This window comes from Corvus kubaryi, unplaced genomic scaffold (assembly GCF_017639235.1).
Source record: "Corvus kubaryi isolate FWS band 111438036 unplaced genomic scaffold, C.kubaryi_AGA036_p1.0 37232, whole genome shotgun sequence".
In the NCBI taxonomy this organism is placed as follows: Eukaryota; Metazoa; Chordata; class Aves; order Passeriformes; family Corvidae; genus Corvus; species Corvus kubaryi.
The window spans coordinates 4,005,566-4,014,682 of NW_024581066.1; the positions used below are offsets into that span (position 1 = coordinate 4,005,566).

A 9,117-nucleotide genomic window follows, 5' to 3' on the forward strand; every position below is an offset into this window, starting at 1 on the left:
TGGAACTCAGATGTCTTGTGAAGGGAAATAAGTGGTTCTGCTGTCTTGGGGAAACCAGAGGAGACAACTCTCAAGATATCTGAATCCACACTTTGTATTGAGAAAACAAGGTCACTGATACAAGAGCAAAAAAAATGCAGCTGGTAAATCAGAAATTAAAATTCAGTTCTCTGCACAGAAAAAGGCACTTTCAAGTCAATGAAGTTTTGGCTAAACAATATCTGCAGCAAGGCATCAAGCAATAACACAGTGCATCATGAGAGGAAAGATACTGCCACACAGTTGTAATGCTGTCATTGGTGATCCTTAAAATTTTAGCAACTGGACACTTTCAGTTAGTGACTTCTGAGTGATAACAGGCCCTCAGTTGTCTGCACAAAACTGGTTCCCATAAAACTTTTTCATATTCAAATTTTTACAATTTTAGCTGGTGTGAATGTGGCAAATAATTATGGAGCCAAAGAGACATTCCCATGCATTTCCATGAAAATAAGTCACTTTTTGTATGTTTACTCAGACCAGGATGAAAAATATTCTGTGATTTTTTACACCTCACTTATTGATTGTACAGCTAAGAAATTTGACATTTGTGAGGTGTGTTTGTGGAATAAAAACCCAGAAAATTCCCAGTCTTATTTTTTGTTTCGTAATTTTGATTTTTGTTTTTGAAAGCAAAAGCACAGTTTCTAATTTTTTTTTTTTTTTTTTTTGCATATCTTAATGTGAAGTGTTGACCTTAAAAGATCTTTTAGGATGCATTAAAATCTGTTTTAACTTGTAAACAACAGGGAAAGACAGAATCATACTAAAAATTAAAGAGGGGATAATAATGATTACAAGTGATTTTGGCCTGTTTTTTGTTATAAAAACTGCCCACAGCTCTGTATTACAAAATCATGGGTTTGGCATCTTACAGCTGTGCCAAACATTAATGATTTGAAGCTAAATTTGCCATACTGTTCAGGTTGATTGATTTATTTTTTTGGGAAAATTTCTGATCCATCAGCTTTGGCTTTTCCAAGAACGAGGTTTGGGAAAATATGTTGTTTTGCCCAAATTTAAATGTTCTGGCAACTTTTTCTTGGAACCATTGCATCATTCCCATGCTTCGAAGCAGGGCTTGAAATCTGGCAGGGGTTTGGCCTTGACTTCAGGGATATGCCTTTATCACTTCTGAAAAATCCACCTAATTTGACCAACACACACTTTTGAGGGAAAACCAAAAATCTTTCTTCATAGCTGCTCAGTGGAGTCTCTCTAGATGTTAACAGACAAAGCCCTCAAGAATGCCACTGTCATGGCGCATGTTCCATCTCATCATTATCTCCAAGAGACAATAGAGGCTGAACATGTACCTCTCCATGAAATAGCAGAGCGTGCCTGAGGCCAGCAGTACAGGAACAGAAGCCAGTTTTTTCCTGTAATAGCTGTTCTAGGCTGAGTTAGAGCCAGCACTGAGGAGAGGGGCCATATCTGTGGTGTACAGGACTTTATCCATATAACAATATCCATATAACAACCCTACGTTATGTTTAAGCTGGTGGATCTGCAAATGTGTCCAACTTCTTCTAGGTGGATGGGTTTTCATCAGGTTACCACTTGACTGGCTTCCAGAGGGGTGGGCAGAGGCTCTGCTGAGGTCTCTGATGCAGTTAACCAGGGAACTGGGACTGCAAATGACAAAACCTTGAGTACTTTCTGCTTAGTCAACTTATTGCCTCAGTGACACTCCTGGTAGGTTTTGTTTAAACAGGAGGCTTCAAATGCAGAGGAGACAGCAACTGGAACGAAGACGGCAAAAGGAATGGAAAGACTGAAACAAGGGATCTGTTGACCTACAGAGCCAGGAGAGCAAGAACAACTAGGGTTGGGATTAGCTGAACAAGTACGCTGGGAACGGGAGCCAGGGGCAGGAAGGAACAAAGTATGGAAGTGAGCAAGCACTGGAGACAAATTGTGGACAGACAATGGGATCACCTGTGTTTCTGAGGCACAAGGAAGGCTGGGTCTTTGGCAATGGTGAGACTAGTGGAAGTGGAGAACACAACCAAGGAAGGAAAACAAATTTGGTAAAGCAGTTACAGAGGGGCAGACCAACCACAAGCAGCAAAGGGCACTTCTTAGTGACTTTCTTACAGCATCTGGAAAGAACTGTATTGTTATGGGTTTTCCCAATGGATTTCCATTTTGAAGAACTGTGTTCTCAGGAGAGCACTGTTGATGAGACTTCCTTGACATGAGAGACATGGCAGCCAGCATGAGCGAATTCCAGTTTGGATTTCCTTATGGTATGTGTAGATGAATGGAATGGAAGTGGGTGGTTGCTTGGGAACATTTTTCATGACCTGAATGCACCCACTACACCGGAGACAGTATCTCCAGTAGTACTTGTATTTGACATTTGAGAAGAGCTAATACCTCAGGGTGATAAGAAATGTGAGAAAGGTAGGAGTAAAAATTTGCAAAGACACCAAGAAGGGTGTGTAAGAATACTGAGGTCATTATATGGTCAAGTGGTCAAGCTTTCACAATTAAGCAAAAGAAGGCAGATTTGCCTGACAACTCACTCTGTTTGCAAAGCAGAGAGGAGTCATCTCTTCAGGGAAAAAATGCAAATGGAGGGGCAAGAGAGACAAAACAAGCAGTACTATAACCTAACAAATTCTACCAATAACAAAGTAGGTTCAAAGAGCAGGGGAAACAGGAGACTGAGAAGGTCAAGAACATTTTATTTAATATAGTAGAAGAAAAAGAAATTTGCATCAGCCTATTATTGGAGAAGAAGGGAATGCCAACCTTGTTAATGATGCAGAAACAATGCATATTTTCATTCTACTTGGAAAAGAATACGGCAACGTATCAGTATCAAATGAAGATATGAAAGTCCTTTTCAATCTACAAATAACTGAAGGGTATATTAAATGACTCCTAGAGAGATTAATATTTTAAAATAAGCTGTTCTGGAAACTATCATGCAAAAGTTGTAAAAAATTTGCTGAGAGAATCTCTGTCATTACTATTTTTGGCAAATATTTGTATATGAAGGAAATCCCAGAAAGCTCCAGAAGATCCTATATTATATAAGGCAAATCATTGAAAGCAAATTTTCCACAGTGAATAGATGATAGAAGTGCCTACCACAGTCTTTTGTGTAGAAATACCAAGCTTCCACTTGCTGGTGGGAGCCTGTGTGTGGAGCACAGAAAGACCAGGAACCTCACAAGGGTCACTTTGAAGAACTGGACCCCTCTCATCCCCCTGTATAATCCCCCATCTATAAATGGGAATAATTCTACCTTCTCATCTCCAAAAGGTATTATGGAAATGAAGCCCACTGATACAACATTGGTAAGCACACCAGAATCACAGAATGGTTTGGGTTGGAAAGGACCTTAAAGATCACTTAGCTCCAAACCCTCTGCCATGGGCACGGACACTTTCCACTAGACCACATTGCTCAAGGCACTGTCCCACCTGGCCTTGAACACTTCCAGAGTGAGGCATCCACAACCTCTTTGGGCAGCCTGTTTCAGTGCCTTATCACCCTCAGAGTAAAGATTTTCTTCCTAATATCTGATCTAAACCTACTCTCAGTTTAAAGCCATTCTCCCTAATCCTATCATTACATGCCCTTGTAAAAAGTTTCACTCCAACTTTCTTGTAGGTACTGGAAGGCTGCTATAAGGTCTCCCTGGGCCTTCTCTTCCCCAGGCTGAAGAGACCCAACTCCTCAGCCTGTCTTCATAGGACAGCAGAGCCTTCAGGAAAGTAAATCGCTCCATCTTCTCACTGGGGTCTGAACAGTGTTCAGTGAACATGGCATGGGGTCTTGTACTGAGCACAGACCCAGTATAAATAGCTGCTTGTTAATTGAGCACCACCTGCTCCATGAGCTGGATGAGGCAGGGGTTCTGTGGGACAAACAGTGCAGGATTATGCTCATGTAATTAAAGACTGCTGCAACGTGTGTACACACAGAGGGGCCAAACTGCAACTCCACAAGTCAGCTTGGTAGTGGCTTTTTCTAGATCCTCAGTGCTTGATTTTGTCACCCTTAGTAATGATCTTTCACTGTGGTTTGTATAATGTTGTTACGTACTCTTTGGTAAAGGACTGAAGCTGATATGGCATTGTGGAACTCAGTGGAACTGCTTTTAATTGCTTCTGAGACATCACGGATGTGATGCAAGACAAAGGGTGGTAGCTGGAGTAGACAAAAGGAATTACAAGACCTCTCATACTCCAGAACACATCCAGTGAGAAAGTGGGAAGGAAAAAACAAAGAAGAAATGCCAAATGCTTGTGTGCAAATGCAAACAAACCCCTCTTTGTCTCCCTAAGACCCTAAACTTTGGGGAATTTTGCCTTCTGATCACGGTTCCAGCTTTGTGACTCAAGCATCATTCTCCAGATCTGCAGTGTATCTTCCCATTTATCTCTAACTAAGACAATTTCTGAGTCCTATATGAGTCATAAGTGTGTTTTATATAGAAACCAAAGAAGGTTCTTCCAGTCTCTCAGTAAGATATGCCGTGCTGCCAGGGAAGCACTTTTGGTTGTTCTGACAAGCAATTGTGAGTGCTCTGAATTGCCAGAAATACTGTCTGAAGAGCAAAAGGATCATTTGCCATCTAAATCCAAAAGGGTTTATAATGCAATCCTTGTGTCGCCTGAATGCATTGATCCCACCTTGCAGTCACTGATATTAGGCTTTGCAAACTGGCCAGATCCCAGTGGGTATAATTTTCAGGCTGGCTAACTCACAGGGTTCGAGTGATGCCACTCAGGGGCTCAGAGCCAGCGGAGCAGAGGGGGCGGCATGCAATACACGGGAAGGGGTCTGAGTCAGGGCTCCTGAGAGCAAGGAGACCTGCCTCCTCTCTCCTTCCTGCTTCTGGAAACCACTCCTTGCAAGCCGGGTCTGCTCACTGACAGCCACCTACCCTGCAGTTAGGTCCTGTCCTTTCTCAGCTGAGACAGGAGGGACAGGTGGCCCATGCCGGAAGCAGTGGCTGCGGCACAGGAGCAAGGGAGGGTTCCTGGTCCAGAGCCCAGAGCTGCCATGTGACAAACAGGAGGCCAGGTATTAACAGGTGGGTGAGAAGACAGGGGCTGGCTGCCTGCTCAGGGAAGCGGCCGTTTTAAAACCAAGGCGGCAAGGATCACAGGGAGAGCATGCACGGTGGGGAGGGCATATTTTGAAGAGGAGGAGGAAGGAGCTGTTTTGGAATTGGGTGTAAAGCCATTTGTTTGGAGGGATGCCAGGGTAACAGTAGGTGCCCAGAACAAACGCGCGCAGCCATCCCAGCACTCAGAGCCTGCATGCTCGTCCTTCGCAGTACCTAAGTAGGTCAGCCCGTTTCTTCAACCTTTCCTCTTCCCTTTCTCACTTGCTCTCTTTGTGGGAGGTGGTGGTAGTGGTAGCAGAGGGGCTACACCCGTTTTCACTGATTTCCAACACTGTCTACGTGTGAACAAGAGAAGCGGAGAGAAGCTAAAGCTGCTTTCTTATTAACAGCTGGTGACAGTCCCTTTACACAGTGCGTGTCGCATTTCTTAGCCGAGGTAGAAAGGAATGAAAGAGGAAGACAGTTATTTAAAGTTTAACATTACAGATGAATTACAAGGATATTCTGAGGCTCACAATCCCCCTCAGCGATTCTGCGAGCCCCAAGGCTGGCCCTGCCACACCTTTGCAAGTGACTATTTTAAGCAAGTGTGCTCATCGGGTTTGGGAGGACAACTGCTCCAAGTAATTCTGGGATGCAGGTTTCGCACCACAGGATGCCAGCAGGATCCAGTGAAGGTTATGGACTGTCTAGCCTGAACTCCATCTGTGCCCTGAAGTTTCCTCTTGGCTGGGCACCGCTGAAGGACCAGAAGCAGCCAGTAGGAAGCAGTAGGCACAGGGGCTCTTGGGGAATTTAAGCCATCTGAACGTGGCACTCAGTTTTTTAAGACAGCGTTTTTTTAAGCGCTGTGAACATATTGCACCCAATTATAATTGCATTATGTACTCTGTGCCGTGCTATGAGTGCATGCCTCCTCCTAGCTATGGAGGGGCAAATCTGACATATATACAACAAGTGCCCTGTTTTCTCCTATGTAGCTTCTTCCAGCCTGTGTATCACGATAGTATTTGCATGCCTCCCAGTAGGGCACTGAACTGTGTGGCTAACATCTGCCACGTGTTGTTTGTTCTGTCCTCCTCTCCCAAGGAAGGAGGTGAGTGTAGTGGAGCATCTTGTTTTTGCAGCACATTTGTTTGGCTTTTGCTTTCCCTGCATGCAGAGCTATGTATACGCATTAGTAAAAGTAAGGGCACAGAAATGTGTCCTGCAATTGAAAATGCCTTTATTTTGGTAAGGGGAATAATGGCTGATTAAGTCAAATTAAAAAGGGAAGGGAGACTTGATTTTCCTTATTCTCAGCATACCCGGTTTGACAAATGGGTCTTAACCACAGATGACAGTATTAGCTTCAGCCTTTCAGATAAGGAAATCTTGGCTGCTATTCCCTCTGCCCATTTATCTATGATAAATTTAAAGACACATGTTCCCCCTTCCTGGACAAACATTCTTCTACTGTTTGGGGTTTTTTAATCTAACAGTAAAATTTCTTTATATATCTCTTTATATATGTCTTTCTTCCCTTCTCTGAATGGGCAGCCTTCTACATGATACCCTCTGTGGATCTTGCCAAACAGTAACACTGGCTCTGGACACAGCTCTATTTCATGGCAGTTTGGGTCTGCACCTGGTTTAGTGGCAGGGGCACTTCTGAAGCCTAGGAGCCTGGCCTATATATGCTTCTGTCTCTAGGGTTTTATTTTAAGTATTTTCACCTTTCTGGTGAAAGATTAATATTTTCACTCTATGCTGGATTTTATTAGTGATCCTTACTCGAGCAAATAACTAGTAGTCAAACAACAGTTCTTGTATTCTAGGGGGCACTGAAACATAGGACAGAGGGAAAATCTGTATTTTGCAAGAAACTGAAACACCTTCTTGAGCCCAGAGGTAAAGTCCTACTTTACCTCTGGGTTGTGTGTATCCATGTCGCTGTTAACACTAAGCTGATTTATACTTTTTCCATGTGTACTTTAAGATTACCTTATTTTAAAGGATCAGAGTGATAATTTCTTTTCTTTAAGTTCTAGTAAAATGCTCAGTTTCTTATAATCCTTACCACTGCCTTCCAGGGCACTCTGTCTCATCCTGCACTTGCTGGCTTGGTGTTACAACAAAAAGCAAACGCAGGTTCACGAAAGCATTATAGGAAGCAAATAATGCCTTTATGCCTGGAGATGTGCCAGCCCAGCAGTATCAAAGCTGAGCCTTGCCTGACCTCTGCTCACGGGGCTCTGAGGCGGTCAGGACCCAGGCTGCAGTGACGGGGCCGGGACTCGGAGTGCCCGGGGGACGTGTGCTGGCGAGGGCTGTGCCGCCTGCCGGGCGCCCAGTACGGCACGTCGCGTTTCTGTGCCTTCAGCGCCCATTAAAAGACTGACTCCCTTGGCTTTGCATGAACATAAGACTGCCGTTTCCTCTCTGTGACTGATGTTTGAACGATGAAGTGATTTTTTAGCGGAGGAAAAGGGCAACAGTAACAGTGAATACACTGAACACCAGGACAGGGCAGTAGGAAGCCCACCCTGCAGTTCACCGGGGCTGATGGAAGAGTGGGCGCTGAGCCCGGCCCCAGACATGCTGCAGGGTGCGACATGGGCTCCTGCGCTAGCCCTGTGCCTCTGGGACAGCCCTTCCCGAGTGGACGCTCCTCTGGGCACAGCTGGGCACAGCTCCGGCCGAAACATTGCACAGGCTCTCGCTGGCTGCCCAGCCCAGCTCCTGGCCGAGGGCTGGAATCAGCACCGTCCTCCGAAGGGCTGGATGGTGTCCGCTCCTCGCCGCCTCCCCCACAAACAGTTGTTTGTCTTGAGATTTTTTTCCCTGGGGCTGCCACAGATTTTCCACCTCAGGGGCCAACCAACGGCCAGGGAGGGAGGCTCGTTAGTGGCCGTGAGGGCGGCCGTCCCTCCCAGTGCCAGGCCTGTCTGGTGAGGGAGGCGGGCGGCAGCTTCGCGTAAAATGCCAAACAACCGTCCTTGTTTTCCTTGGTTGCCAGGGTAGGAGTTGACATTGTCCCCAGCGGAGCACAAGGACTCCCCGTGACATGGCGGGGACAATGGGAAGGTATGTTTTCTTGACCCGCTGCAGGAAATCCTGTGCGTCTTGCCGGGGAACGCAGCATTTTCCTGCCCTGTCCGTGGCCGGGCTGTGGCGCCGGGGCCCCGCAGCCTGCTCGAACCTGCCGTGCTCTGCGCCTCTCCTGAATCCAGCAGAGCAGACCTGCGCCGGGTGCTGGCTGGGCAGGACAGACCCTCCCTCCGGGCCTGCAGGGGACACTGCGTGCTCCGTAGAGCCCCGAGCTTCGCAGCTCCTACCTGCGGCCATTCCTAGGGGCCATGCTGTGCTTCCTGGCTGTAGCAGAGCCGACCGTTCCCAGTCGGCAGCACTGCTGCTGTTGATTAACTGATTTGGGTTGTTGTTTTTTCTTTAAAGAAACAATTCAGAAAGTGACGCATTGCTTCTGCCTGTGGACAGAGGGAACAGCTGAAACGTGGGAGACCAGACTACAGCTGTGTGACTACAGCTTGCTTTTTAATTTTTTTTCTTTTTTTTTTTAAACAACACATACTTTAGTGAATAAAAACTACTGATTCCCTCTGCTGGTGTTTTGGACCTTATTTACTTCCCGTGGTGTTGGTTGTAGTCACCAGACTGTCCGTAAAAGAAGGAGTGAGACAACAGGAGAAGCCATAACCGCTTTACAACTGGGGGGTGTTTAAACCACAGCAGTCACCCTGCTTGGCTTGGCCTCCTTGCCACGCTCCACTCATGCATCCTTATGTTCTCCTCTCAGTCGTCACTTAGGGTCCTGTCCTGCAAAGCAGCCTAACTGCCACAGGTGATTGCATCTATCAGGGGGATGGTGACATTGATAGGAAGTAAATATTCACTTGGATAAATTAGCATCAGAAGGGCTTCTGCAGCCATTTGGAAAACCCTCACATTCCAAGACCCATCAAATGTTTAGGGAATGTGTGTGAAACAG

General features: G+C 45.9%; 1 long non-coding RNA gene across 1 annotated transcript; it reads left to right on the top strand.

The window, feature by feature from the left end:
* Positions 1 to 5,106: 5,106 nt before the first annotated feature.
* LOC121662146 lies at positions 5,107 to 8,731 on the top strand. The gene is made up of 2 exons (XR_006015216.1): positions 5,107 to 8,195; positions 8,565 to 8,731. It is a non-coding gene; the product is annotated as an uncharacterized LOC121662146 (long non-coding RNA).
* Positions 8,732 to 9,117: the final 386 nt, after the last annotated feature.